Source organism: Lolium perenne, chromosome 4, assembly GCF_019359855.2.
Source record: "Lolium perenne isolate Kyuss_39 chromosome 4, Kyuss_2.0, whole genome shotgun sequence".
Classification (NCBI taxonomy): Eukaryota; Viridiplantae; Streptophyta; class Magnoliopsida; order Poales; family Poaceae; genus Lolium; species Lolium perenne.
Window position 1 is genome coordinate 137622106 of NC_067247.2, and position 16288 is coordinate 137638393.

A 16288-nucleotide genomic window follows, 5' to 3' on the forward strand; every position below is an offset into this window, starting at 1 on the left:
GTGATGCTGCACAAGACCATGTGAAGATCTCATGCTATCATATACAAGCACTACACCTATCTGGATCAGTAAAAATATACAGTTGCTAAATTCAAAAGAAAGAAAAAAAACCAGTTCTCATCTTTGGTCGCAAACTCTTGCCTGCTACTATCTGGCGGTGATTCAACATTGGGGCCTTTTCGATAAAGTAACTTGGTAGAACTCAAAGTTGGTTACTGAGCAGAACCGCCGATGGGAATGCAAATTTCAGAAAATTGATCTTGTCAATTTGTGGTTCTTATATTGTTAATTTGTTATACAAACATTTTGATCTGTAATCCCTCGCCAAACTGCAGAGCTGAGGCGCGTTGCTTGGAGACATTAGAAAATTGATTGAGCAAGCATAATCTAGGTCTCTAGTGCATTGTTTCTTGCAGATAGTTCCTTGTGTTTTAATGTACTTGTGAACATTTCAGTACACATCCTTTGCATTATTCTGCAAATCATTTTTGTTGAAAAAGGCGAAGAGAATGTAAAGACCTCATATAGCACAAATTTGTGATGTTGTACATGAACATGTGAAGATCTCATGCCATCATATACAGGCCCTACGACTATCCAGATCAGTAAAAATATATATACTTACTAGTTACTACTAAGTCATTAATCCTATCATCTATCTAGTTCGAAGCAACTGATCACAAGCTGTCGTCGTTGGCTACTGGTAAGGGTCTGTCCATGACGCGTCGTTGGCTGCAGCTTCCTTCCATCTCCTGTCGAAAATCTGCATCTCAGCATGCGATCGCCTCCTCACCGCGGCCCGGAAAGCCGCGGCCTTGCCCTCGGTCCCGCCGAGCATAGGGACTCCCCTGTGTAGGACGTACTTTTTAAACATAAGGCTATGAGCCCGGCTTTATATATAAAGCCCCAACGGAACCGCAAAAGCGTCAGATACAACACACCCAAGATCTCAACAAGTCTGCACGGCAACCCTGCCTAGGCCAGCACACATGCCCACACGAAGTACTCACGAAGATACATCAAATGACAAGCCCTGGAGCGGGTCGAAAACAGTAATAGCATAGCATAAGCAGTCTGTGACGGCGTCTTCTACCCTCCGGCTCTACTCCTCGCGTGCAGCAGTCGTACCGCCTCGAGCGCCTCGTCCAGCAGCGCCCTGTCCCTCCGTCTGACCAGTACCCTCCAAGACTGCATGTGAAGCATCATATGGTAGAAGGCGTCAGTCGGGTTGTTAATCAGCTTTCCTTCAATAGTTAGTTTATTCCTAATGTTCCAAAGAGACCAAGACATGGCCGCAAAGGTGAACCAAACTAAACTACGAAGAGGGCCTGAAATGCCCTGAGCTAGCGCAATGAAATCCCCTATCCCGCCCGGGTTCCATTCGCAGTGCAGCAGTTCCCTAACTCCCGCCCACATGAATCCCGCCATGTGGCCAGTGAAGAAGATGTGGTTGCAGTCTTCCACCTCTCCGCACAAGGAGCATCGGCCATTAGACGGACCACGCCGCTTGGCCACCTGCTCAGACGATGGTAGCTTGCCCCTGATAAGCTGCCAAAGAAACACCTTGATTTTTGGAGGCACCCGTGCCCGCCAAACATCTCTAAAGTGTGACACCGACGCCCCCTGCGTCAGTCCGTAGTAAACCGACTTAGCCGAGAACATCCCTGAGGGTTCCAAGGACCAGGAAACTACGTCGTGCTGGTCATCAGTGGGGAGCTCTTGTATCTCGCGACAGAGGTTGTCCCACTCGACCGTCTCCGCCAGGCTGAATTGCCTTCTAAAGCGGATGCGCCACGCTCCCGGCGCGCCGCCCCTATCCCTTGCCGCATCCACCGTAATGAACGGTTGATCACAGCAGCTAAAAAGCCTAGGGAATCTCGCCCTGAGGGGGCCAGGCCCCGACCACCAGTCGAGCCAAAAATAGGTCCTTTTCCCATTCCGGACCTTGTGCCTTGCTCCAAGTTTGAAATACCACTTGATCTTATGAATGGCGTTCCAAAACTGGGAGCCTCTAACTGGCACGTCCCTATCAAATAAGTCCCTATCCCCTAGGTACTTTGCGCGAATCAAATCAGCCCACAGCCCTTCTGCGTTCTGATAAAGCTTCCATATCCATTTAAGCATCAGCGCGATGTTCATAAGCTTCGTGTTGAGGATACCCAAACCCCCCATCTCTTTCGGCTTACAGACCGTGGCCCAATCAACCATATGGTATTTGCGCTTGTTCCCCACTCCTTCCCAAAAGAAGCGGGACCTCGGTCTGTCCATGGCAAGATGGGTCGCGTCATGGAGCAAATAGATGCCCATTGCGAACATAGGTAAGCTAGACAAACACGAGTTAGTCAGCTCAAGGCGCCCGGCCGAGGCCAAAAAAAGGCCTTGCCATGGGTCGACCCTATGTCCCACCTTCTTCGGGAGGAAGCACCGGTCCGCTACCCTAAGCGGGCGATCGCTCACTGGCAATCCCAAGTATTTCATTGGTAACGAGCCCAGTTTGCAATTAAGCATGTCTGCTACTCTATGCTTCTCCATCGAAGAGACCCCTGTCACAAAAACCTCACTCTTGTCGAAGTTGATTTTTAACCCGGACATGTTCTCGAAACTAAGTAAGAGAAACTTGAGGTTAGCGATCCCCAGATCGGACGGCTGGATCAACACCATCGTGTCGTCCGCGTATTGTAAATGAGTAACCCCCCAGGGATCAAGTGTGGCACCACCCCTTCGATGTGGCCTGCCTCATTGGCCTTAGACAACATGGCTGCCAGGCCATCGACCATAAAATCAAAGAGGATGGGGGAGAGTGGGTCGCCCTGACGCACACCCCGAACATTACGGAAAAAGTCCCCGACCTCACCGTTAACGTTGATAGCAGTTTGGCCACCCATGACCAGCTGCATCAGGCGGTGGACCATCATCCCTGAGAACCCCTTGCGGAGCAAAACCTCTCTAAGGAAATCCCAGTTGACGCGGTCATAAGCCTTCTCGAAGTCAAGCTTGAGCAAGAGGCCCCCAAGCTTCTTGGCCCGCAGCTCGTGAGCAATCTCATGGAGAGCCAACACTCCCTCGTGAAGGCATCTGCCACGAATAAACGCCGTCTGGCTCCGATCAATGATCCTGTGAGCCAACGGGGCCAGCCGAATCGCGTAAGCCTTTGCCACAAACTTGAATATGACGTTAATAAGGGCAATAGGCCGGAACTGTCTGATCGAGTCCGCGCCTGGGACTTTCGGAATCAGCGAGATAACACCAAAGTTGAGCCTTGCGATATCCACCCTCCCAAGGACGAAATCGTTAAGGAGCTGCAAGATTGGTGCCCGAAGGGTTCCCCAAAACCGTTTGAAGAAAGACACCGGCAGGCCATCCGGACCTGGGGCCGTGTCCGTCTTCATACTCAAGAGGACCTCGTCCAGTTCCTCTTGAGTGAAGGTGAGCTCCAAAGCCTGGTTCTCTGCCGGCGAGACCCGCTTCTCCTCTCCCCAGAGGTTTGGAGCCAGGGAAAATACCCTCTCTTCCCCGGACGACCCCATGAGGCCAATGTAGAAATCGTACACGTGCTTCATGAGGTCGGTTTGATCCTCAATTTCTCCATGATCAGTGATCAAGCGCGGTATGGCGCACTTGCGTCGCCTCCCATTGGCAATCGCATGGAAGTACGCCGTGCAGGAGTCCCCCTTTAGGGTCCATTGCACCCGACTGCGCTGTCGCCAGTACTCCTCGTCGAGCCTATCCAGCGAGATGAGCTGGTCCTCCAGGAAATACCGCAGCGCCCAGTCGTCCTCGTCAAGCCCTGACGAGTCTGCCCGACGATCGAGATCCGCGACCTGAGCGAGTAGGCCCTCCTTGAAGAGGCGCTTCTCTTTGCCCAGGTTGGCTCCCCAGCCCTTCAGGAATTGGCGCGAGTTGCGAGCCACCCGCTGCCAAACGTCGATCGAACATCGGTCCAACCTACGCGACTCCAGGTAGCTCCCTAGCTTTCCTGTCATCAACTCCTGGAACCCTCGGACTCCAAACCACCACGTCTGGAAGAAGAAACGCGGTTGTCGGCGCGGAGCCTCCTCACCACTGTCCAACAGGAGGGGGGTGTGGTCCGAGCCGATCCGGGTAACAGCCGTCAAGGAGCACAAAGGGAAGGCGGCCTCCCAAGCCGGCGAGACGAGTACCCTATCCAGGGCGCATCTAATGGGGTTCAATTGCCTATTGGTCCAGGTAAACCTAGCGCCAACCCGGCACAGTTCCCGCAGAGCCATAGAGGCAATGGCCTCATTGAACCGGCGCACCCTAGGCCAGCAAATGTTGTCGTTGCTCTTGTCGCCAGCCGTGCGGATGAGGTTAAAGTCCCCACCAACCACAACTGGGAAAGGAGCCGCTAGAACTTCCCGTTCCAGCTCGACAAGGAACTCGTCCGTCCTGCGGTGATCCGTAGGACCGTAGACGAGGAAAAAGCACCACTTCAGCCTGGTCTTCCGCTGAAACACCGTGGCGCTGAGGAAGAATGTCCCCTTCTTCCACGAGCCTACCTCGAAGCATTCATCCCGAAAGCCGAGAAGCAGGCCCCTGAGTGTCCATCTGCTGGAAGCCAATTCCAAGCAAACTGTCCCCCACACTCCAGGCTACGAAGCTCCGCCGTCGAGAAATCCTGTTTAATAGTCTCCTAAAGGCCAAGGATGTCCAGACGATGTTGCTTCATATAATCTTTCAACTGTGTGCGCCGGCCCCCACTGCCGAACCCACGAAGATTGTAAATGAGGGCTTTCATTTGGCGATGGACTTCTTGCCCCTTCCCTTCCGCACGGTCAACGTGGACCTGCGAGGAACCCTAGCACGAGTCCGCCGATCTCCCTCGGCACCTGTCGTCTGCGGGAGATCCCCTCCCAGCCCTGCAGCCAACCCCTGGCCGCTCTCGTCATCCTCCACGCCGCCCACCCCCTGGTCAGCGCGAGGAGGGTCCTGCGTCGTCGCGGAGGACGACGCGAGGGTCTGCGCAGCCTCCCTGGCCGCGCCCTCAGCTGCCTCCTGCGCCTGGCGGCGCGCGACCGCCGCAAGTGAACCCTGCAGCCTCTCCTTGGCCCGGATGAGTCACAAGGCCTCCGCGGGCGTGCCCGCACTCGGGGTAAAGACAAAACAGCAATCCGAAGCCACGGAAGATAAATGCGAGTCAGGGAGATGGTCAAGGACAACGAAATTACCTGTCTCGAGATTCTTCTCCGCGGCACGCTCCATCGCCTTCTCCAGCACCGGTTTCGACGCCGTCGTGCCCTTGTGCCTCGAGCTCTTGCGCAGCGCCGCCGGAGTGGACGAGGGTGGCACCGGCACCGCCTTGGAGCGCCTGCCCCTCGCCGTGGCAGGTACCGCCGGCACCTCCAGCGCAACCATCGCATCCGGCGCGCCCTGCTGCACCCTCAGCTCCTCCTCCACCACCAGAGTCTCAGCACCCTCCAAGCTCCCCTCCAGACCGTCATCGCCAGCCATCTCGTGCGTCGCCAGGGGCCCAGCGCCCGTCTCGGGGCGCGCAGAGCATGGGCTGGGGAGGAGCCACGCCTCCACCGGGTCAGTGATCTGTGAAGTAGTCTCACCGGACACCAGCGAGACGTCCTCGCCCCCAAGCCCCACCTCCATGACTTCCGCCGGCAACCTCTTCTTGACCACTAGCCCCTCCTGGTCGACCGCGGTCGGGATGATGGCGCCCTTGGACACCACCGCCTCCAGCAGGGAAGGAAACGCCCCCAGGTTGGAGCCGTACTGGTTGTCGATGCGGAACGCCGGTTTGCCCGACACCGGGGCACTCCACGAGCCCCCGCCGCGGGAGAGCTGCGACACGCCCCCCGCCCCGGTCTGAGCTCCCTGCTCCGCGGACGACTTGGCCTTGCCGTTCCCTTTCCATCCGTGCCGGTTCCAAGTCTCCACCTCCCCGCTAGGGTCGGACTCGTCGCCGCCGTCCTCGTCACGCGGAGCCGGGGGCTTGGGTGGCACATCCGGGGCCGAGCCGCCCGACGCCCCACCCAGCTCCGCCTTCACTCCGATCGTGTATGGCTCCCCATTCACACACAGTTGGAAAGAGCCCTTGATGCGCTCGGGATGGCGGCATTGGAACCGCACACGCACCGGCTCCGTGGTCCACTTCCTGAGCGAGAGCTCATCGACGTTGATTGGACGCCCAACCAGGACCAAGGACGCCATGAGCCGGTCCCGCACCAGCACGTCCCGAGGCAGGCCTGTCAGTTGAACCCACACCGAGGGAAATGGCTTCCCGGGCTTGGGCGCGACGAAGGCCTCCCGAATGTGCACGTCCACGTCGGTCAGTGGGAGGTGCATCTTGCCACTCCCCGTGCTCAGCTTCAGCGTCGCCCTCGACGGAAACTGCACCGAGAACTCCGACTCGGACTGCCTAGTAACCTGCCAGTCCCAGCATTCATCGACCAGGCTCTTCAGCTCTCCCGAGAGCTCCGCCTCCGAGAGGGGGTTGTTGGCGAAGCGGATCACCGCGGTGAACTGCGCCCCCTTGGCCTCCTCGCGGATAGGATCCACCTCGATGTTGTAGAACCCGCACCCTGTGAAGGCATGCCCCATCTGCTGGAGCATGAGAGGCCTTCCCCTTGTCGGACAATTGGCCGAGATGTGGCCCTCCTTGCTGCAGAGAACGCACAGCGGGTCGAAGCTGCAGTCGGACTGGAAATGCCCCGCACGCCCACAGCGGAAGCACTCCCCACCGACCGCCGCCCCCTGGTTGTGGCCAGCTCCCATCTTGGCCTTGCCCTTGACCTTGGCCGGGCCATGCGCTCCCTGCACTTTCGCCGGGCCAGCGCCAGAGCCGGAGCTCCCGCCGCCCCCCTGCTGGCCCTTGCCGCGGCCGCCATGGTGCCCCTCCTTGCGCGCCTGCCCTTGGTGCTGAAGTTGCTGTTGCGGCGCCGCCCGGTCGTCGCGCTCCGGCCGTCGTCCTCGCTGGTCCGCCTCCGCCCAGCGCCCGCCTTCCTGCGACCTCCGGCCATCCCCGTCGCCTCCGCCACTACCGCTCCCTTCGTAGCGGCGCTTGTTGCTGTTGCCTTGCCCCGCGCCGCCGCCCCCGCCACCGCCGCCACCCCTTCCTGCCTGCCTCCCGTCGTTGCCTCCACGCCCCTCCATGACCAGCACCTCCGCAAACGAGCGCTCGAGTGGTGGCGGGTCTGGGATTCGGAGAAGCTGGCGCGATGTGGAAGCAAGCCGCCGCACCTCCGCCTTCCTCGCTGGAAACCCTAGAGAGGGATTTTTGCAACCCCGGGGCAGCCAAAGCCAGCCCTTATATACCTGCCTTTGGTGGGCCTCCTGGACCGGAGCAGATAGGTGGGCCGTTCCCAGGCCATCCTGGGCCAAATCAGGCCACTCCAGCCCACAACGCGTGGAGGCCAGGTTACCTGGCCCGCACGAGGCCCCCACCTCGTCCAGCACGTGCGGCGCCAGAGGCCGCGGCCCAGGCCCGTCCAGGACCTCAGCCCCAGCATGGTCGTCTTCCTCGAACCCTAGCCCCGCCGCCGCCAGCAGCTTCGCCGGCGCTGACCGGCACCCCTGGCCAGCCACCTGAGCCGCTCCGCACCGCCGCCGCGCGTTGCGCCCGCACGCATCAGCACGGGGCCAGCTCGCGTCTGGCCGTCGCCGCCACGGCCCTCCTCCGGCGCCAAAGCTTGAGCCCCTGCCTCCAGGCGCAAAAGGCCGCCGCCGTTGAGACCGCAGGGAGCCCCCAAGCTCCGCCGCGCGAGAGATGAAGCTCTCTAGGGTAGGCCGCGCCGGCGGTCGTCGCGGCGAGTCGGACCCTTCCGACCCGAACGCCTCATCACGCGCCTCGTCGTCGTCAGAAGCCTCCTGCTCGGAGGACGAATCCCAGAACTTACCGCGCACCGACGAACCGCCCGCCGCCGGCGTCCCTTCTGGCGCCGGCCAACTCCAGCCCGCGCTGCGCTCGCTGGAGGCCCCGCCGTCGCCATTCAAATCGCCTTCCGCGCCGCCCGTGTCTGTCCGTACCGGGGTACCGGTTCAGACCATCTTCACTCTGTTTTTCTTTCGATCTTCCGTGTAGGACTTACTCGCTGTCGACGACGCCGACCTTGAGCGTCCTGTCGCCCTGCGCGCAGTAGCCGAGCTTGTAGTCGAGGCCCCAGGCGTGCACGAGGTCGTTCTGGACCATGCCCCAGCTACAGCGCCACGCCGCCCGGGAGAAGACCGGCACCATCATCTCCACCCACCCCGCACACGGCAACAAGCGCAAATACCATATTGACGATGTCGAGGTACCGGACAGGGTCGAAGGCGTCCACCTCAACGTCCTCGTCCCACAGGAAGACGTAGTCGTACTCGGCAACAATGTCCGGGTGCAGGAACCGCTTGGCGAACCACCACTTGGTCTGGCCGCGCGCCGATACGTGCACCGCGCTGCGCGACCACTCAAGGTCATCCCACTGCTCTTATTCGCAAAAAAAAAGGTCATCCCACTGCTCCTCCCCGGCGCCGTCGTAGTGGAAGACCATCAGCGTGAATCTGTCAGCCGGGAACTTGGAGACGAGCTTGTCCACGGCGGCCTTGTTCTTGATGCCCACCGGGATTGCTACGAGGCTCTTCGAGGACTGTTGGAATTCGCCCACATATCTATCACATCAAACTAGACAAACACACGAGAATACAAAATTTATCGCCAAGGGTGCGTATGGCACCCTCTAGTTTCCCTCTCTTTATTTCTTTTTCTGTTTTCTCGGTACAACTTCTGTTACAAAACTCACGCTGATCCTCGTGTATATATACACACGAGCTGACCGATCTAAACCAAACTGATAAACCTACTCGTACTTGGACTTCCTAACTCAACCCGTGCTAGGACACATTTTCCTACTACTATAGTCCAAACCGGACTAGACTCACCTAGCTAATTCATCTTGCCTAAACTAGTACGTCAAGGACACTTGCCTTCCCATGTACTAACCCGGAAACTAACCAAACATCTACTCCACGAAATACTACTAAGACAAGACTCTAACTAGACTAGGACAAGATTATTTCTAACAAGGACGGCCTGCCACCGTGCTGCTGCTCTGGGTCGCCGACCATGGACACCATCTCGAGGCTGGACGTGCCGTGCACGATGCCCCTCGACAGAGCCTTGCCGACCGACGTCTGCTTCTCGGGCCCCTGTTCTTCCGTTCCGTGGACTGCGGGTACGTAGCAGTTTACGGGAGATCGCGCCGGATGCTGTAGAAGCGTGTTGGTTGCGCCGGCGAGGAACAATAACACGAGGAGGAATACGAGCAGCACCCGCAGCGAGAAACGTTTCCGCGACGACATGGAAGAAGTGCTCCAATGCCGGCGTATTAGTTCTGCCTGTCAACCGATGATGGGTTCGAATTTTTGATGCTGGTCACCACGCAGACGCAGTATATATAGCCCTGGACTTGCACGTAGAACAATCCGAAACGGGTCTGGAATCGGCATTGGAAACATGAAATCAATAGATTATACAGCCCGGCCGGACGTGCGCGCAGAGCAATCCGACACCAAGGTAGAATCGGAGATACGAGTAGAAGCAGCGGAGCAAGATGAGTTTATTTCTGACCCGCAAAAAAAAAAAGGAAGAATTTGCAACTGAATCGGAGTGAGTACTTTTTGTGTTGAGGATGCCCCACACGATTTCGCGTAAACCTAATTCTGCATATGTATGTAAAAAAAGAGAAGTAATAAAATCCAAGCTAATTTCTGCAGATGTACTGTTCTTAAAAAAACATTCAGGAATAATTTCGTCACTTCACGGACTATAGAAAAAATGGTATGGATAAATGTTACATACTCTTAAAATTATTGATACATGTGAACCATTTTTGTACCATGATCAAAGGTGCAGAAATCGGCCAGTTAAATAGATCGGATGGCTAGGAAGGTGGCTGATAGGTCCTCCAAAATAAAAACAACGATGATCTCCCAGGACCTCCAAACCCTAGCCTATTGGTCATCGTCGCTATGACAGCTGGGTGAGGTCCACAAACGGTGGGATCTCCCATGGCCCATTGGAAACGGTGCAGCCGAAGGGAATGCTGCTGGTGGAGGAGGAGGAGGTGGGGTGCCCGCCGCAGGCGTAAGCCAATTAATGATCCACGGCGATATTGGTGTGGGCGGTGTCTGAGCGGCTGAGGACACCACGGCTTTCTTGAAGGCCTCTTCTTCGGAGATTCCGGGCGGCATGCGAGCAAGGGCATGCTGGGGAAGTGGCCACGGCGGCTCCGGCTGCTGCGGCATCAAGATGGAGAGCATCATCACCTTATTATCGTCCAAGTAATCTGGCCGCACGGAGAGTTGGCCCTTTGTGCCCTCCACCTTGCGCGTGCAGTACGCGTAGTCATCCTGGATTTCCTCGCTCGGGATGTCGTCATAGCCGACGAGCTTCTCCTCGGACGCTGGTGGCTCCTCTGCCTCCTCCATCTTGACGTCCGACGCCAATGGTTTGCCTTAGATGAACTCGTCATTGCCAAGGAAGCCCGAGCTACGCCTCAACGATTCTTGCATTTTGAGACTTCAAAGATCTTTGGGGTCAATGAATTTCGGTGTGCCACCGTCAAGCCAAGAGACCAAAAGGACGCCCTCTTGCTGTCTCCGAAGGTTACCCTACTTGCGGCATTAAAAAGCTTGGTGTCAAATCCATCAGTCGGTGTCTCCGTGCCAAGCAAGGTTTGACTAGAGCCACCCTCTGATACTTTAGACAGCGCAGCCAACAAACTTTCCCAAATCCAGAATTCCTAGGAATCCCTCACCTTAGGAGGCAAACCATGGACCATTTGACCTCACTTACAGACTCTTTGTACCCTGTAAAATTGTTAAGGACAACAAAGTGCACCACGTAAACCTGTTAACGATAGTATTATCGTCAGCTAACCGTGCATGTCTTCTATACCTTAGTATGATTACTATTATAAATTCTTAATAAACCCTAGAAGATTTTGGATATCCTACAAATGGATCCCAATGATGTACCATCTAAGGCGGTTTTCATAGCCTAATCTCTCCACCTTCCTGATATCAACCTAAAGAGCCATCCAATCTCGCTTCCGATGCTGCCATGGTACCATCCCTTCAGATGTTGCTACCACCTCTGATGCTGCTTCACATCCTACATAACATCTATGCAAACATCTCAGTGGTCCTGGACTCCACAACCTACTTCTCCTCGAAATAGGCTTTCATCCCGCTTTATAAATAAAGCAACCACACCATACAAAAGCTAAAACAAATAAAAGTGCTGGGAAACATGTCTAACTGAAAAGAAAGATAGAAAGGAAGCTAATGACAGATCGACGAACGATGGCAGTCCACAACTGCTAACGCCGTTCAAAATTGTCCCACCATGCTACAAGCACCAAGACAAGACCTTCAAAGAAGGATGTGGCGTCAATACGCCGCTGCTGCTCGGACCAACGAACTGCATCTAGGGGCGAACTGGATCCGTTAGGGATAGCCATTTTTCTTGTTTGGTTGGGAAAATGAGATGTGGTTAGGGATAACCGATTTCTTTGTTTGGTTGGAGGAGGAGATGTGGTTAGGTTGCTGTGCTGACTCATTGGTTGAGGTCATTTAATGAACAAAAATATTCACAAGTTTCAAGCTAGTTTTTTACAAGCGTATATGCTCAAAATCCATATATAACCAACTTGCATAGGGGTGTTTTGTACATACATAAATTCATACACCACATCACTAAGGCTTAGAATTGAACACAACCTCGCGAAGTAGTGAGCATGGGCACCAGAGCCGCGATGAGCACGTCGGGGACAAGACGCGTGCGGCTCCTGGCGTAGACGACCACCAGGATGACGAGGAGAAACCCAAGGCCGCCGCCTCATCGTAGTGGACCCCGCATTGCCGTCGATTCCGGCATGGGAGAGGTCGCGGAAGCACTGTATGAGGTCGAGGTTGCCAGGATCTCCTCGCCGCCTCTGATATCCCGACGTCGCGCGCCAATTTCTTTCCGCCGCCGCCATCTCTGGTTTATGGAAAGGAGATTGAGGAGAGACGGGGGCGCGTCGGTGAGCGTTCGGAAAAAAATTCGACATGAGGCTAAAGAGGGAGCCAGAAGTGGTGGCCTCATTCGGAAGATTTGGACGGATGGGCTGAGCCACCGTTCTGATGGAATATTCCTGGAATTTGGTTATCCTTAGCCTCTCTCACCCTCGAAACCAAACGAGTGGCAACCACTTTTTCAGTGGCTACCCCTAGCCACTTGAGGATATCCTCTAAACCAAACAAACCCCTAGTGTTTCCTCCGATACTCGGGTTGAGGTGGTGCAGGGGTACCCACAACGCTCTTCAAGAAGGATTGGCGACACCCACAGGCGCTTTCGCGTTGGTGCCGAATGAGCAGGCAAGGATTTCTCCCGAACTCCACTACCAGTACCAACCCTCGGAGATCTGTGGCCTAGATGCCCCACGAGGTCCATACGCGAAAGTGGTAAGGTGCACCAGCCACAGGATGGACAAGACAGACGCAGAGTGGCCTGCAAAGCTCGGGCCCAACAAGGTCCGTTCCTGGCTGTCTGGCCCGGATCCAGCCCGCAAGCTCACCGTAGATGCTGCCTCCGCCTCACCTTCATCCGGCAACCCACACCATCCCACCCCGACGCTTGGATCTCATCGCCACCAGCCTGCGTCGCCCTAGTCTTGAGCCACCATCGCCGCCTCTTAGTAGCCAGCACTACCCGGAAGACACCGTCGCGCCGCCGCCGGCAGTTCCAGGCCCACCTTCTGTTGAGCAAGCTTATTCTAGGTTTCAGTGCATTGTTTTTGGCGGATGGTTGTTATTATTCAATGTAGTCGACAGCATTTCAGTACACATCCCAATGGTTATTGTGGCAACCACTTCTGTTGAAAAAACAAAGAAAGATAAATTCAAAGAGCTTATATATGATACACTTGTGATGCTGTACGAGAACATGTGAAGATCTCAATCGATCACATACAATCCGAGGTCTGAGCTACACCGGTAAAAATTCATGTGCTACACCTATCGTATCTTGTTTGAAGCTACGAGGTTCTAATTTATAGCACGAGGAAGAAGGCGAGCACCACCGGTAGCGAGAAGCGCTTCCTCGACGACATATTGATCTGCCCAGCAAAGCGGTCGATCACGGGTTCAAGTTTGTGATGCTGTTGTAGGTCACGACGTGCTTTATATAACCACTACCATCCAATCCGAGTCGGCGTTGGGAAGTATGACCCACTACGTATACAGCCCGGACGTTGACTCCAAGATCAAGGTGGAAGTGGAATCGGAGTTTATCTTTGAGTTTGCAACAGAGTCGGAGTTGCTTAATCAAGGCGGCGCACGAGCTTTCCAAGTAATGCTATACTACTAATTCTGGACATACCTTAATTATACACATCTGGTGTTCTTTTATCACCAAATACAATCATACTACCTCCATGCACAATTAGAATGCATTCTAGGTTTAGCCAAAGTTAATTGTTATAATACCCGCAAAAAAAGTTAATTGTTATAATGTTTAACTAAATATTCAGGAAAAAGTGTTAACATCTACAATGTATAATTTATACTATTAGAAACGCGATAAACTATTTTTATATTATATGCATTTGATGATATTATGATTGTCCATGTTTTTTCGTATATGTTTTTTTTGTCACACTTGACAAAGTTTAACTTTGACTAAACCTAGAACGCAAATTAAATAAAAACCGAGGGAGTAGCTGATTGCGTTCACTCCACTAGAACAACAATAATGATATGTTTACGGACATCTTCTTACGGAAATTTGCATACTGACGGACGAGGCTGATTCTGCTTCGTCGTGTCCTGAATTTGCGGAACAACTGTTTCAGCTAGGGCCAATTGAGCGATGCCACCCTCACTCCTGAAACCCTAGCCACCTCCCGCCGCCGCCACCGGTGGCACCGCCGGGCAAAGATCACGGGGCGTGGCGACGACGGCGGCCTTTCCTCATGGCGTGCAACGGACAACGGCCGGGATCTTCCCTCGACGCTGCGGTGGCGATCCCCTGACTCCCGTGTGGATGGCTCGGTGGTGGCAGTCGGATGGGGATGGCGGGGCACCGGCGGCAGACTTGATCTGTGCTATGGCTCCCCCACCTCCCGTCGGCGGCACGCCGGTGTTGGCTGGTGGTGGGAGGCGATCTGCGCCTTCCCCTCGGCCTCTCGCCGGTGCGTGGTGATGATCTCGGGATTCTCCCGAGGCACGAGGTTGCCCGGGGCAGCAGCCTTGGGTTCGATGGTGGAGGCGGCCCTCTTCTTCGCCGGAGATGGCCGGTCTGCGGATGGTGGTGCCGGATCTTTTCGATCTGTCACCGCGTACCGGCGGTGAGGTGGAGAGGCATGGAAGCCGGCGACGGATTTCGCCGGTCGATGCTTGGCGTTCGGCTACGGCGGTGACCATGGCGTGTGCGGTGTCTCCGGACAACGCGGTCTGCGCTTGGTGTCTCCGGCGGCAGCTGTGGCCAGCCTGGGATGGTCGCCGGCGCGATGGCCCGACCTGAATAAAGGCGGCGGTCCTAGGATCTCTCTTAGGCGAAGATGAAGACTGACCTGAGGTTTGCTCTTCTCGATCTGGATGGAGTGTTGAGTTTCGGAAGGCTCCGCCGGCGAATGTAACAGTGCTTTTTGCCTGGAGTTTGCTGGATCGGTGGTATTCGGTCGTGCGCACCTATGCTTTTATTCCGACCGTTTGGTTCTGGAGGGAGCGGCGCGAAGCTCTTTTTCTGTGTTGACATCAATTGACTATGGATCCATGATGAAAGTCGGAAGAAGAGAATTTCATGAAGGCCGGATGGGAGGACTAGCTAAGGAAGGTTCAAGTCTCCGCGCTGATGAGGGACTTGCTTAATGTTCCGGGCTTCACAACAACGGTATGAAAGTGGGGGCGACAACACATGTGAAGTTCAGAGTTCTACCTTTCAGGATGAAAACCCAAGGTCTAGCCTTAACTAGTTGTGCCTGGTAATGACCTTGTTGGAGGCATTGTTTTGAGAGCAGGGACTATCTTTAGGGTGAAAACCTAAGATCTTTGATCGGACAATGACGGTGTTAGATCACTGTTTCCTTCTTGAAGGCGTCGTTTTTGGAGAGTCTGTATTTCAGGTGTTGTCTTGGCGGTGGATGTATTGCTATTGTTAGGCCCGAGATACTGTAGCGGGACATTTGTTCTTAGTTTTATTTTCTTTTTTTGGCCGTGTGCATCCGTAGTGCCATTAGGGTGGTCCGTTGTTGCAGAGACTGGATATAATTGGTATCTTTTAATATTAATATATTTCCTTTATCGAAAAACTAGCAGTTTGGCCCTCGCAAGTGCGAGGGAATCATCTTTAATTTCTCGAATGTGAAAATTTCTATTGAAAGTAATAATATAGTTTCATAGTCTCCAAAAATATATAGGTAGTTGTCAGAACTTTAGGATTATAGTTTGTGTTGTAATCTATTGATACTTTCTCTAATAGATTGTAATTGTTTATTCTCATTTCAATCTAAATCTGTAAGAGTTTCCCTACTCCGAGTAAGGTTTGCATTCTAGAGCTGATTTAATGTTCTATAAACATTTTTATCTCTTCATATACTACCTCTATCCCAAGGCTTAAGGCCTATATTTTTTTCAGAAAGTTAAACTATGTTAAGTTTGACTAAGTTTTTATAAAAAATCATTATCATGAAAAGTACAAAATCAATACCATTAGATAGATAATAAAATATATTTTTATATGGTACCTATAAAATATCATATTTGTTCTTAAATTCTTCTAAAAATTTGGTCAAACTTTACTTCGTTTGACTTTCTGAAAAACAATATAGGCCTTAAGCCTTGGGATGGAGGTAGTATGTTATAACTGAAATTAGAAACCCACTTGTTTTGACCAGTTAGCTCAAACATACATATTTAAGGATTAATATACTCTACCTATGATACGCCTATTACACAGTTTATACTTTATATCTTAGACTTTGTGTACTTTTTGTTGATACGCCTACCTGAGTGTTTCTTTTTGTAGGGAGAGATGTAGTATTGTTTATTCTGCCTAATTTCCATCTATTTGAAGTGAGATCAAATCTGGTATATATAGGTGTAGGTTGGCATTGATCATACCCTATCTATTGAATTATAAATTTGGAATTCGCGGTAGCTTTTCCAAAAACTATTCGACATATACTCAAGGTTTTTTTTTCTCGGTTGGATAAAATTACCTCTGGGCACCGGAATACCGGATGGTATTTTGCCTGAGATATTTAAAACAAATCCATAAATTCTTTCAAAATTTCGTAAACT

General features: G+C 53.5%; 1 pseudogene; it reads right to left on the reverse strand.

Moving 5' to 3' along the window:
- Positions 1-697: 697 nt before the first annotated feature.
- Positions 698-9303, reverse strand: LOC127347225 (uncharacterized; annotated as a pseudogene).
- Positions 9304-16288: the final 6985 nt, after the last annotated feature.